The sequence below is a fragment of the Oratosquilla oratoria genome, chromosome 1 (assembly GCF_046742065.1).
Source record: "Oratosquilla oratoria isolate Oo_2021 chromosome 1, ASM4674206v1, whole genome shotgun sequence".
Lineage (NCBI taxonomy): Eukaryota > Metazoa > Arthropoda > Malacostraca > Stomatopoda > Squillidae > Oratosquilla > Oratosquilla oratoria.
The window spans coordinates 77,411,646-77,425,957 of NC_134777.1; the positions used below are offsets into that span (position 1 = coordinate 77,411,646).

Sequence of the window (14,312 nt, forward strand, 5' to 3'; positions counted from 1 at the left end):
GTTATAGAAGAGACCAGGAAAAAAAAGTTTTCCACACAGTGGTGGATATCTAGAACTGGATAAAACAAGTGTGTACAAAAACTATACATGAATTTAAGAGCAAACTAGACACTGAGATACAAAGACAGGACACCATGAGCATAGCTCCCCTTCCCATAAGATACTAGGTAAATACATATAGTAATATATGATCTAAAGGAAAAACATAACCCAAATTGGTTCCTGAGAGATAAAGAGGACAAAGAATTGGCAAGAAATGTTCTAAAAGTAGTACAAGATAAAGAACAAGAAATAGAAAAGGAAATAGAGGAAGTGCACAGAATGGGTAAATATGCAGAAGGAAAAGGAAAAAGTCGACCGCTAAAGATCAAATTAAGGTCACAAATGGCAGTGGAAGAAATCTTAGAAACAGGAAAACTAGCAAGAAATGAACACTATAAAAATATATGGATAAAAAGAGACATGAATGATGAGGAAAGAGAAAAAAATTAAGACATGAAGAAACAAAACTAAAGAAAAAATGAGAAAAGAACGAAGACCAAGACAACACAGCTCTATTGAAGTGTTAAATATGACTGAAGAAATGGTGTATATGTATATATTAAAAAAAGAGAATGAGATAGAGAGAACAGAAAATTGAAACTAGCTTATACCAACATAGATGGATTATGTGAACTAAATGACTACCTGTCAGAAGCTAAACCAGACATAATAGGAACTGTGGAGACAAAATTAAGGGGGCCACTAGCACCAGTGTTGGTCATGGACATAATCACTGGCTTAGAAAGAGGGAGGAGAAACAAGGTAAAGGAGTCATGTTCCTGGTTAAGAAAAACTTGAATGTGACAAAAGTTACAATGGAGAGAACAGGGTAGAGATTATCTCAACAAGAGTTGAAGATAGTGTCATGAAAAGCAGAAAGTTTGCAGTGATGTGCCCCCAAAAATGAGGTCCTGGAGAGAGATTATTCCAAAATGTTAGAGGATACGAGAACTTCATTAAACAAGATGCTGAAGGATGGAAATAAAGTGGTACTCAACGGAGATTTTAATTGCAAATATGTTGGGAAGAAATGACAGTGAAAGGTAGAGAGGATCAATGGGGAAATATATTACTTGACATGACTATAGAACATACAATGACAGAATGGGTAAAAGAAAACACTAGATTTAGAAATAAGGAAGAAATGTTGAGACTATTATTTATGTCAGAACCTGAAATAGTAGAAAAAATTGACTATAGAAAAAATATATATATATGAAGAGAAATGAGAAACACAGAAGGAAGACTGATGTATAGTAAAAGACTGAGAAACTTAGGACATTTTTTTCTTAAAGCAAACTGGGAAAAATTCTACAAGGAAGAAACATGTGAAAGAAAAATGGATGATTCTTATGAAAATCTATAAAGGTGTGGATAAATATGTACCAAAGCAAAACAGGAAAACATGTATATCAAGTGCTGGTTTAACAGAAGGTGCAGTGAAGTGAAAGACAAGAAATAAAGCTTGTAAAATATGGAGAAAAGACCAAAAACCTGGAAAGTGGCAAATATATATTCAAGGAATATGTAAAAATACACAGGGAAGAAAAGACAAACTATGAAAAAGACATAACAGAAAAATATAAGGATCAGTCTGCTCCATGACCTCAGCTCAAGAACTCATCTTCTGCTGAGACATCAGCTAGCAAATCTCTCTTGTTAAGTTTATTATTTCTTTTGAAGTTTATATCTTTCAATAGTGACAAGTCACTGAGTTGTTTTTGTAATTGTATACATATAGCACTATACAGTTACAGGTATAAGATAAAGGATAGTGCTCTAGTATTTTAGAATCAAAACAGTAGTCTGTTACTGTACTCCAAAGGTAGAAGTAATTGTATAAGTTAAGCTTCATGTATTTAGTTTATCTAGTGACCACTTTTGTCGTTTTATATTTCCTCTTTGCCATTTGTATTGCCAAAGGAGGAGCAAAATGGCTGGCAAAAGTTGTGTGAACCTGGAGGACTGTCTTAAGATGTGTGACGAGATTTGTTTTCTCAAGAGTGTGCTCTGTGAGAAGGGTGAATCCTCTCCACAACCCAAAAACTGCACTGCCTCTTCCACTTCTGCCACTGCCATGAGCGAGTGGCACTCCACTCCATGGGATCCTGTTTGTTGGTAAACGGTGCCCTGCAGTGCAACCACTGGCTCTAGCCAATTGTTTTGCTCTGCGGGAGGATGAGGTAGCTGAAAATCAGGAGTTCTTGGTGGTGGGGGACTCCATGGTGTGAGACTATGACGACATCCTGCAGTGGAAGACTTAACGCTGTTGCAAGCTTGTATGTCAACTGGGCCGTGGGATTGTCAATTGTACCCAGACCATCAGGGAGCAAAGGCGGATGAACACGGTTATGATTGTGCATATGGGAAGTAACAATGTGGGTAGGGCGAGATCAGAGGAACTTGTTCGGGATTACAAGGTACTTCTTCGGGAGATGAAAGAATGTGGGATCCTTCAGAGGATCTATGCGGGCTCGTGTTGGAACAGTAGAGCCATAGGGATCAATGAGAGGATATCATGATTGTGCACACAACTGGGATACCACTTTCTTGATTCTTGGTATCTCTTTTCCAGACGTCCTGGCCTTTATGCTTCTGATGGGATTCACCTTACTCGCAGAGGCAAAGATGTTCTTACAAACCTCACTGTGGGAGTTTGTAATGAACTAGTTCCTTTTTTGGGGTAGGAAATCAAAGGGAAGAGGAAATAGAGTGTATTGGGGAAAACAGTAGGATATAGGAATAATGTAGAGCAATATGTCAGTGTAGGACAAAATATAATTTTAGGAAAATGTCGGTCGAGGACAAAATATTACATTAGGATGGAATGTCAAAGGACAAAATATAATGATGGGATGTAATAATAGCGAGGTCAAAATATCACAATGGGATATAATGATAGTGGAGGACAAAATATCATGATGGTATGTAATGACAGTGGAAGACAAAATATCATGGTAGGATATAATGTCAGTGGAGGACAGAATATCATTTTAGGAAGGGATGCCAGACAGAATGTCTGTGAACGACGGGTGGCCAGTGTGGAATGCTGTGACATAGGGGGGCAAGGTGTATATATAAGAGATTGAATGACTGTGAGGGACCAAATGTCAGTGATGGGGCAAATGTCAATGAGGCATTGAATGTCAATGAAAGACCTAATATCAATATAGAGCAAGGTGTCAATACAGTACATACATATACCAAAGGCTTTTTCCCCCTTACATGGGAGGTAGCCAAATGACAAAGGGATAGAAACTACTCCCACCCATTCCATCCCCTACATACTCCACTCCCATCTACCCTCTTCCCTCCCTTATATCTTGGCACCTCAAGGGTGATGGGTCTTCCCTGCATCTTGTCCACTGCCCTGGGTCAGAAGCAGTGTCACAAGACAGCACATCCACAGCAAAGCCACTTCATCAATTCAGTGACCCCTCTCTCTACCCCCTCATGCAGAAAAGGAGAAGATGGGGAGAAATCCTTTCGAGCTGCATCAAATTATTTCTCATAAATACTCCCTCAACCCCCATCCCCCACCCACGCCCCCTCATGCATCACAGAATCATTCATACACAACCATTCTCCATTCACCCCTATCTTCTGTCCTCTCCCGTCCTTCCTCAACAGACATTCCCTCTTTCCCAATGCCCCTTTTACCCCATCCATCCCTCTCATCCTAGGTCAACTCCTCATGTTCACTCCTTCCACACATCTTTTACTAATCTTTCTTCACATTCTTTCCATGTGTCCAAACCATCCCAATATTCTTTCATCAACCCTATCTCCTAACTTCCTTTCCACCCCATTCTCCTCCTCACCTCATTTCTCACTCCATCTAGTCTAGTAACCCCTATCATACTTCTCAGACACCTCATCTAAAACACATTCAAACTCCTTCTCCCTTATGTTCCATGTTTCTGCACCGTACAGTGCTGTCACCACAATCACTCCATACAATTTCCTCTTAGCATCCATTCCCAGATGACTATTTCTCATTACACTTTTGAATCCACCAAAGCATTTCTTTACTTCTCTCAATCTACATTCTACCTTCACCTCTACTCCTCCCTTTCCTGCCACATTTGCACCCAAGTATCTAAAACTCCATTTCCTCCAGTCTCTCTCCCTTAACCACTTCCATACGGTAACGCCTACGTAGGCGTCATGAGGAGCAAGTGGGTACGCGATGATGCCGACGTGGGCATCTTGATTATATTTATTGTAGTCGTACCTACGTAACCTCCATTCTCTCTAAACTGGCTTCATCATATTTTCCATGGTTATCAAAATTCACGGGTGAAAGAGAACGAACAATTGAGCACTGACTTTATTTTTTATAATGCGATTATTGTGATGCAACATCGCACGTCGGGCAGCTAATGCTGCCAGATGTGCAATGTGCCCCGGAGTGAAGAGGTTAATATTCACTTCCAGTCTGCTGCCACTTTCACCCCTCGTACATCTCATCACCTTACTTTTGCCAACATTTAACTTCAACTTCCTTCTTTCACACACCTTCCCAAACTCTGTCACTAACTTCCTCAATCCTTCCTCTGATCCTGCTACAAGTGCATTGTTGTCCGCAAACAGCTGACTTATCTCCCACTTTTCTCTATTTTCTTTAACCATCTCCAATCCCTGACCCACTACCTTTGCATTCACCTCTTGCACCACCCCATCCATGTATAAATTGAACAGCCAGGGCAACATAACACATCTTTGATGAAGTCCCACATTTACCTCGAACTACTCACTTCCTCAGTTTCTAATCCTAATACAAGCCCTACTACTCTTCTAAAAAGTCTTGACTGCTCTTAACAGATTTCCTCCTATCCTATATATCTGCAAAACCTCCCACAGTGCTTTCCTGTCTACCTATTCCATACATTCATATGCCAAAGGCTTTTTTCCCCCTTATAAGGGAGGTAGCCAAAAACCACCAACCCATTCCATCCCTATTGCACTCCACTCCCCTCCACCCTCTTATCTTGGCACCTCCTGAATGATGGGTCATCCCTGCATCTTGTCCACTGCCCTGGGTCAGAAGCAGTGTCGCAAGACGCACCACATCCACAGTTAGGCCGCTTCATTAACTCGGCGACCCCCCTCTCCGTCTCGTACAGAAAAGGAGAAGACGGGGAGAAATCCCTTTGGGCTGTGTCAAATTTTTCTCACACCTTTTCCAGATCCATAAAAGCCCAAAAAACATCCTTACCTTTTCCTATAGCTTTCTCACATATCTGTCTCACCACAAAAATCTGATCTACGCAACCCCTACTTGTCCTAAACACACACTGTTCCTCACCAATTACTTCCTCTGTTCCTCTCCTAAGCCTCTCAATCAAGACCCTTCCATAAACCTTCCCAACTACACTTAACAAGCTAATCTCTATGAAACTACCACACTCACACTTGTCCCCTTTTCCCTTGTAAAGTGGAACTATACAGGCACTCCTCCAACATTCTACCCTCTCTTAAACAAACATTAAATAACATCACCAGCCAGTCCACCATAACTGTACCTCCTTTTTTCAGACATTCTACATGGCATCCATCCAGACCAGGTGCCTTATCTGCTCTCATCTTAACAGCTGCTTTCACTTCATCTCTCCTTATTTCTCCTCCATTTTCCTCACTCATTACAGAAATTTTCTTAGTGCTTCCCACTGCAACTACCTTTGTTTCCCTATCCTCCTTCACATTTAGCAACTCCCTAAAATACTCTGCCCACCTTCCTCTCACTGCCTTCTCTTCCATTATCATCTCTCCATCTACACCTTTTCTTCTCTACTTGATTCGCCTCCTCTTCCTCACTTAATTTCTTTCCAATTTTTCTTTATTATTTTCCAAATTTTCTGTCATACTTTTACCCCATTTCACATCTGCTCTCATCTTAACAGCTGCTTTCACTTCATCTTTCCTTATTTCTCCTCCATTTTCCTCACTCATTACAGTAATTTTCTTAGCACTTCCCACTGCAACTACCTTTGTCTCCCTATCCTCCTTCACATTTAGCAACTCCCTAAAATACTCTGCCCACCTTCCTCTCACTGCCTTCTCTTCCATTATCATCTCTCCATCTACACCTTTTACCTTTTCTTCTCTACTTGATTCACCTCCTCTTCCTCTTTTAATTTCTTTCCAAAACATTTTTTATTACTTTCAAATTTTTCTGTCATACTTTTACTCCATTTCACATCTGCTCTCCCTTTTGCCTCCTTTACCTTACGCTTTCCTTCTCTTTACTTTGTACCTCTAATACAATTCCCTCGTCCTAATTTGTAACCAATCTTTGAAAACCTGCTTCTCTTCTACACTCTTCTTTGCTTCCTCATCCAACCACTCACTCCCCTTCCTATTTCTTTCCATCCTCCTAGTTCCACACACCATCTTTGCACAACTTATGACTCCCTCCTTGAACCATCCCCATTCCTCCTCCACTCCTAGTTCTTCTCTATCCTTCACTCCCCTCTCAGCTTCTTATACTCCTTTTCTTTCTCATTTAAGCAGTTCACTCTAAGCATCTCACTAATTTCTGCCCTTTCCTCTTTCTCCACTCTTAACTTACCTTCCACCAAAAACTGATCTGATATTCTCTCACTCTCTCTCCATAGAACATGTACATCCTTAACTCTTCCTACCATACTCCTGGTTACCACTATATAGTCCATTTATGCTCTATCTGCCACCCTCTCCCATGTGTACTTATGCTTGACTTCCTTCCTAAATACAGTATTTGCTATCATCAACTCTCGAGGCACATCTCCATTAACCTCTTCCATACGGTGCCGCCTACGTAGGCGGCATGAGGAGCAAGTGGATATGCGAGGATGCCATATCGGCGTCTTGATTATATTTATTGTAGTTGTCCCTGCGTAACTGACATACTCTCTAAACTGGCTTCATCACATTTTCTATGGTTATCAAAATTCACGGGTGAAAGAGAGAACGATCGATATAAGCGGTGACTATTTTTTATGATGCGAGTATTATGACGCAACATCGTACGTCTGGCAGCTGATGCTGCCCGCGAGATTTTGGCCCGGAGTGAAGTGGTTAACTCTCCACTATGATATTTTCCTAGAACTTCATATTTCCCAATCACTCTGTCAATTGGTTCATTTCCTACCCTAGCATTAAGGCCTCCCAACACAACTACACTGACATTTCTCCCCAATCCCTCTATGCACTCATTTAAATCCATCCAAAATGCCTCCCCTTCCTATATGCTCTTCCCACTACTTGGCCCATATGCACTTACAAAAACCCACATCCCCTTTCCCAGTTTCACCTTCATCCACTTTAACCCCTTCCATACGGTGCCGCACACGTAGGCGTCATGGGGAGCGAGTGTATTCGCGAGGCTGCCATATCGGCGTCTTGATTATATTTATTGTAGTCGCCCCTCCATAATGACATTCTTTCTAATTCTTTTGTAATCGCATTTTCTATGGTTATCAAAATTCACAGGTGAAGAGAGAACGATCAATATAAGCGGTGACTATATTTTATGATGTGAGTATTATTACGACACGTCGTACGGCTGGCATTGGCTGCTGCCACCGAGATCTAAGTCCATGACGCCTACGTGTGCGGCACCGTATGGAAGGGGTTAACCTTGAAGAAACCTCCTTCCACTCCACTACATGCTTACCTATCTCTTCACTTACTAGTATAGCCACCCCTTCTCTCCCTTGTCCTCTCTTCACTCCTGAAAACCTCCCAACTACACTTGCCCCTCTCTTTCAACTTAGTTTTACTCAATGCCAACACATCCATCTTTCTTCTCACAAACATATGCCTATCTCTTCCCTTTTACTCTCATCTGTACCACATCCATGCACATTACAAGACCCAAACCTTAGGGTACTGGTTGGAAAACTCCTAGACCCTCTTATGCCTTTACTTTCTTTAGGAATGTCCCCTGTGGGGCTACAGGTAGCAGGATTCCTAGTCCTATCCCCCATACCATTTTTTGTCACCTCTTACAACTCAAGTGGGAAGATTTGGTGGCAGCACTTTTCCCCCACCACAGGGTAGGCAAAAAAGGAAATGAATATTCAGAGAAATGGTACAAGACAATAACAAGGGGTTGGGGGACAGCATAATGAAGGGACAGTCACAGTATAATAAAAATGTCATAATTTCTCTGTGAACAGAGTCTTCCTCTATCACAGACAATATGATGTGTGGCTCTGGTCTATAGGGGCACCCCATATAGACCCTAATGTATCAACTGCATGCTACTTTGCCACAATAACATGCAGCCAATACCCCAGACAGGTATAAAGAGCAAAATTATAATGTGAGGCATGATGTTGAAATACAAAATGTATCAAAAAGAAATAATCACGAGTTTCTTAATACCATGTACTTTAATGCTCGTAGTATTAGGAATAAATTCCAAGGAATGCAGGCATATTTCGAAAGTGAAAATCTTGATATGATAGGAATAATAGAGACATGGTTTAATTGCGGGATTTACACACTTTCATCAGGATAGAAACCACAAGAAAGGTGGGGGCATTCTGTTGCATGTTAAAAGCAATGTCCATGCCTGTGCTTTAGAGGAAGTGAAACAGGATGCACAGGATAGTTTGTGGGTGGAATTAACCTAAACAAATGGACAAAAAAATTAATGTAGGTGTAATATATAGGCCAAAAACATTATCATTAGCAGACAACAAACTATTGTTTCAAGAACTGTCTAGTTTCTGCAACTGGGACTTAATGATAATGGGTGATTTCAATTTTACTGACATCAATTGGATGATCTTTGAACATGACCATACAGGTAGTCACTTGATAAGATTTTCTCAGTGGCAATTACTTAGTTCAGCATGTAAAAGAACCCACAAGATATGGAAACTTACTCGATCTATTGATCACTAGCCGTGAAAGAATAATAACCAATGTAGAAGTTGGTGAAACTATTGCTGTGCATACCCTCCAGTTCATGAATTAGTCTGTGGCAAAATTTTTGTTGCATACTTATCTGCATAGTTACATCACTGATCCAGTCTATGGACCAAGGTGCCAGAATATGAAATCTATAAGAAGGGCTTCTGCAGTGAGCGAGCTCATAGTTCAGCAATAGACTTTCTACAGCCATTCTCGATTGAGAATGCCATAGTTCATTCTGCAATGGCATGGAATGAAGTGAAGCAAGTAACGCTACAGAAGTGTTGGCAGAAGATATATGATAAGTTGAAAGTCATGGACTATGAGTTAGTTGAGGATGACTTCATGGGCTTTGATGAAGATGACTTAATGAATGATGAGTTTGAGGGGTTTGGGAAGGATTTGTCTCCTGTGACAACTTTACAAAAGATAAAGGATATTGTGGCCACTAAAAATATCATGAAACTGGATGCTGAAAATATTGTTAAGTGGCCGACCCAAGATGCAGAACTTGGTGGTGCTGAGATGCTGTCAGATCAGGACATCATTGGCAGTGTGGTCACCCCTACCAAGGCAAAAGAAGAGAGTGATGAAGAAGAGGACAGTGAAGAAATGAAGGGGATATCATGGAGTGAAGGAGTGGCAACCATGGAGAAAGCAGTGTCATTTGTCGAGTGCAACCCTACCATCAACATCAATGTCATGAATCTATATCTAACATTTAAGGAATTCCCACAAGAAGTGAAACAGAGCAATAAAGCAAGCAGACATCAGGGATATGTTCAGTCTTGCTGCTAACAAAGGAAGACCCTCAAAACCTGATAACAAGTCACCAACTCCTATAGAGGATGATCCTTAGCCAGTAATTCATTGTGCTTCTGAACCTGGACCTTCACAGCAGCCAGCAGTGGATGTCAATGACTTCTTTAAAAATCAGATTCAAAAGTAATGTAATACCTTTACCTAATATATATTTACTATTATTGTTATATTCATAATAAAAATAAAATATCCTACTTTTGGAAAGTCTTTACTCTCGGAAGGTTCAAACCATGACTTCCAAAATTTAGGACTTATACTGTACATACAGAGGCATATATGACCTCCCCCTTCTAAGGTGGCAATAGATTCAAAGCATGTACCTACATCTTCATTTAACCACTTCGGTATGATGTTACCTCCGTAGGTGTCATGAGGTGCAAGTGGGTACATGAAAATGCTGGCGTTGGCATCTCGATTATACATTTTTTATAGCTGAACATGAGTTACCCCAGATTCTATGAACTGGTTTGATAATGTTTTCTGTGTTTACTATTACTCAGAGTAAAAGAGAATGAGTAATACAGCAGTGACTATATTTTATAATGCGAATAGTGTGATGAATTGTACATATGGCAGCTATGCTGTGTGTGAGAATTGGACTCATACTGAAGTGGTTAAACATTAAGCTATGTCAGTATTATTAGTGTCTAATGATTTCTAATATATATATACATATATATATATACATATATATATATATATATATATATATATATATATATACATATATATATATATATATATATAAAAAATCTAGAAATAATTCCCAATTCCCAATTCAGTGGCTGTTTCTGGTTATCTTATAACTATAGGTAACTTGCATGACACCTGGGGCAATGGACTGACTGATGAATAATTACCAAAATAATTGCCTAACAGGGTTTCTCAGAACTTAGTAAAGAAAATCAACTCACCTAACACACTTTTATAATTTTGATTTGTCATCTATATTGAACATGGCAATATAATCATAATAAAGGTATATATATATATATATATATACATATATATACACATATATATATATATATACACATATATATATATACACACAGATATATATGTATATATATATATATACACAGATATATATATATAAATATATATATATATATACACAGATATATATATACATAAATATATATAGATACACATATATATATACATATACATATAAATATATATATATATATACACATTATATATACATATACACACATTATATATACATATACACACATTATATATATATATATACTGTATATACATATATGTATATATGTATATGTATATATGATATATATATATATACATATATATATATATTATATATACATATATATATCGTATACTTAGGGTGCAGGTTCTCCTTGACTCCTTTAACTCAGTACATATATATATATATACATATATATGCAAGGTTGACCACGAAGAAAAAATATTAAAGCAGAGCGCTTTCATGTATTCACATCTTCAGTGCAAATAATACATATATTATTTGCACTGAAGATGTGAATACATGAAAGTGCTCTGCTTTAATAGTTTTTCTTCGTAGTCAACCTTGCATTTTCCAGAACACACGCTTCCAGTGTTTTTCCTGCATATATGAATATGTATATATATATACACACACACACACACACACACACACTATGGTAGAGATTATCGTTATCATTATCCCAAATGCCAAAATACTGAAACTCACAATACTGCAACCCGTACACAGAATGTGACAGTATACTGAAAACATATAATAAAACAATTATAGATTAAATTAAAACTTAAAGATTTTATCTACTTTTCATAATAGGTCTATACATATATATATATACAGGTAAACGTCGACTTACGATGGCATTAGGTTTCGATAGAGCCATCGTAAGACGATCTCATCGTAAGTCGATCCCCACTCTGTTCCGTGGTCACTGTACCTAGCCTACCTGTATATTAACCACCAGAGATACTGAATATAGCCTATTAAACATGTACAGTAGTTTATTTAATTATTTTTATCCTTTTTACCATATTCAAACACTATAATATGTATTTTCAGTACGGACTTAAATCTCGCGGGCAGCAGCCAATGCCAGCCGTACGACGTGACGTAATAATACTCGCATCATAAAATATAGTCACCGCTTATATCGATCGTTCTCTCTTTCACCCGCGAATTTTGAAAACCACAGAGAATGAATCATTTGAGAGAATGTAAAAACACAGGGGCGACTACAATAAATATAATCAAGATGCCTACGTGTGCGGCATTGTATGGAAGGGGTTAAATTATCATATCGTCGTCGTCGTCATCGTAAAGTCGAACAATCGTAAGTCGCGGCCATCGTAAGTCGACGTTTACCTGTATATGCAAGAGAAATCACTTGAACATGTGATTCTAATTATGCAGTGTTTTTTCTTATATATATACAGTACACATATATGTATATACATATATATATATATGTAAGTGTGTATTTACCTAGTTGTATTTAACAGGAAAGGGAGCTATGCTCGTGGTGTCCCGTCTTCATATCTCGTTTTATCTAGACTGTTTTTAAATTTGTGTATTGTTTTGCACACACCACTTTCTCATCTAACTTGTTCCAAATGTCTATTAGCTTGTGGGGAAAGCTGTTCTTTTTCATATCTCTTCTATAACTGTCTTTCTTGATTTTCTTTCTATGTCCTCTTGTATTTCTACTATCCCATTTTATTAGATCCTCTCTATCAATAGTTTCTATGCCTTTCATGATTCTATAAATAGTTATCAAGTCTCCTCTCTCTCTTCTTTAATGTCTGTAGCTCAAGTTTTTCTAGTCTCTCTTCATATGATAGTTCTGAGAGTGTTGGTGTCAATTTCATAACTGCTCTTTGTATTCTTTCAAGTTTTGTTATACATTTTTTTTGTGCTTGGTGACCATGTCGTCACTGCATACTCAAATCTTAGTCTTATCAAAGTGACTACTACTTTCTTCACCATATCTTCGTCTTCCTGCACATGTGTGTGTGTGTGTGAAATCTAGAAATATATAACAGTAAAGTAGCTAATTGTCAGTCAAAACAAATCAAGGTAAATTTTTAGAAGTGCACACCTACATGATATAGCAATAGAAAATCAAATATTAATCATATAAATTATAATACATCAACGTAATATACGATTTTCCTGGCAGAAACAAAATAAAAACAAAGTTGCTAAAACAGACTTATTAATGAATGAAGTTGTGACAGCTGATTGATATGCCAGGTTTGTTTTGATAGATACAAAGGTCTAAGAAATGAAAGGATGATAAACTTGTCTATTATAACCTAACCTATATTTAGTAATTCAGTACCTCAAATTCTAAAAATCATCTGGGCCATCGTCGTCACAGATGCTGACAGCCTGATTATTATTGTACCTCAGGCAATTAACAGACTATGGCAGAACCCTGTGTTCTCTCATGAAGTCCAAGGAAAACCTATTGTATTTGTAACAGCACTTATTAATGTCACCTGGAGTTGGAGAACACCCAGTCCACAATGTGAAAGCCATCGTCTAACTGACAGTGACTGGACTGGACGGACAACAGCATGGCGTCTGTATCGTATCCCAGCGGCTTCGTTCATTAGTAGATTTGCTTGTAGGAAGGTTTTTTATTTGTTTCCGCCAAGAAAATCACATATTACATTCATGTATTATAATTTACAAAATTAATATTTAATTTTCTAATGCTACATTGTATAGGTCTGCACAACTAAAATAATACCAAGTCTTTTTGCTATCTTGAATTTGTCAAGTTTATCCATTCTCCAATCAACATTCACAAAAGTATTATAGAAATAGTAATTATACATGTACAGATGGCAGGCAAGGCTCACCCAAAGATATTCAAATTTGTAACTGCAATGAAAGAAGAATAAGCTTCAATGGAACTAACAAAAAGAAGTGCTGAGCTAGGTGCACAACCACCACAACCCAGACCAATCTACAGAGAAATACTAGAAATAATTCAAGAATTCCAGACAGGGGAGAAGAACCTACAGCAGTACTTCAGATTCATGAGGCAGCATGATTATAAACACTGAGTGCTTGTTCAATTATTTTGTGCTTCAGATTTAGTAAGTTCCAATTTATTTTTTCATTGCTTAATTTTTTGATGTGCACACCTACGCAACATAGCAATAGAAAAATTACAATTTTGTAAATAATACATGAATGTAATATACATTATTCTTAGTGGAAATCAATAACAGAAAATGTTGCTAAAAGGTATACACAAACAAACATAGCTGCTTCAATTGCTTGTAAGTTTATTTGGCATTGCATCAATATACATGAAGTGCTGATAATGAAAAGAACACAGTTCGAAATAACAATTACAATTGCCGAGGATAACACAAAAAAGCATGTAAGCTTATTTCAAAGAAATTAAAGTATGATAAATCTGTCTATTCTAACCTAACCTGTATTTAACAATATGGCACCTGTAATTCTAGAGGTTATCAGGTTCGTGGTTGTCGTCTTTGACCTCCGAATCTATCAAAACAAAGATGTTATCTAAAGG

The 14,312-nt window shown here is 38.0% G+C and overlaps 1 protein-coding gene across 2 annotated transcripts in view; it reads right to left on the bottom strand.

The window, feature by feature from the left end:
• Nucleotides 1-14,312, bottom strand: part of Vps26 (vacuolar protein sorting 26) — a 161,998-nt gene that overhangs the window by 145,463 nt on the left and 2,223 nt on the right. The gene's annotated exons all lie outside the window — the stretch shown is intronic.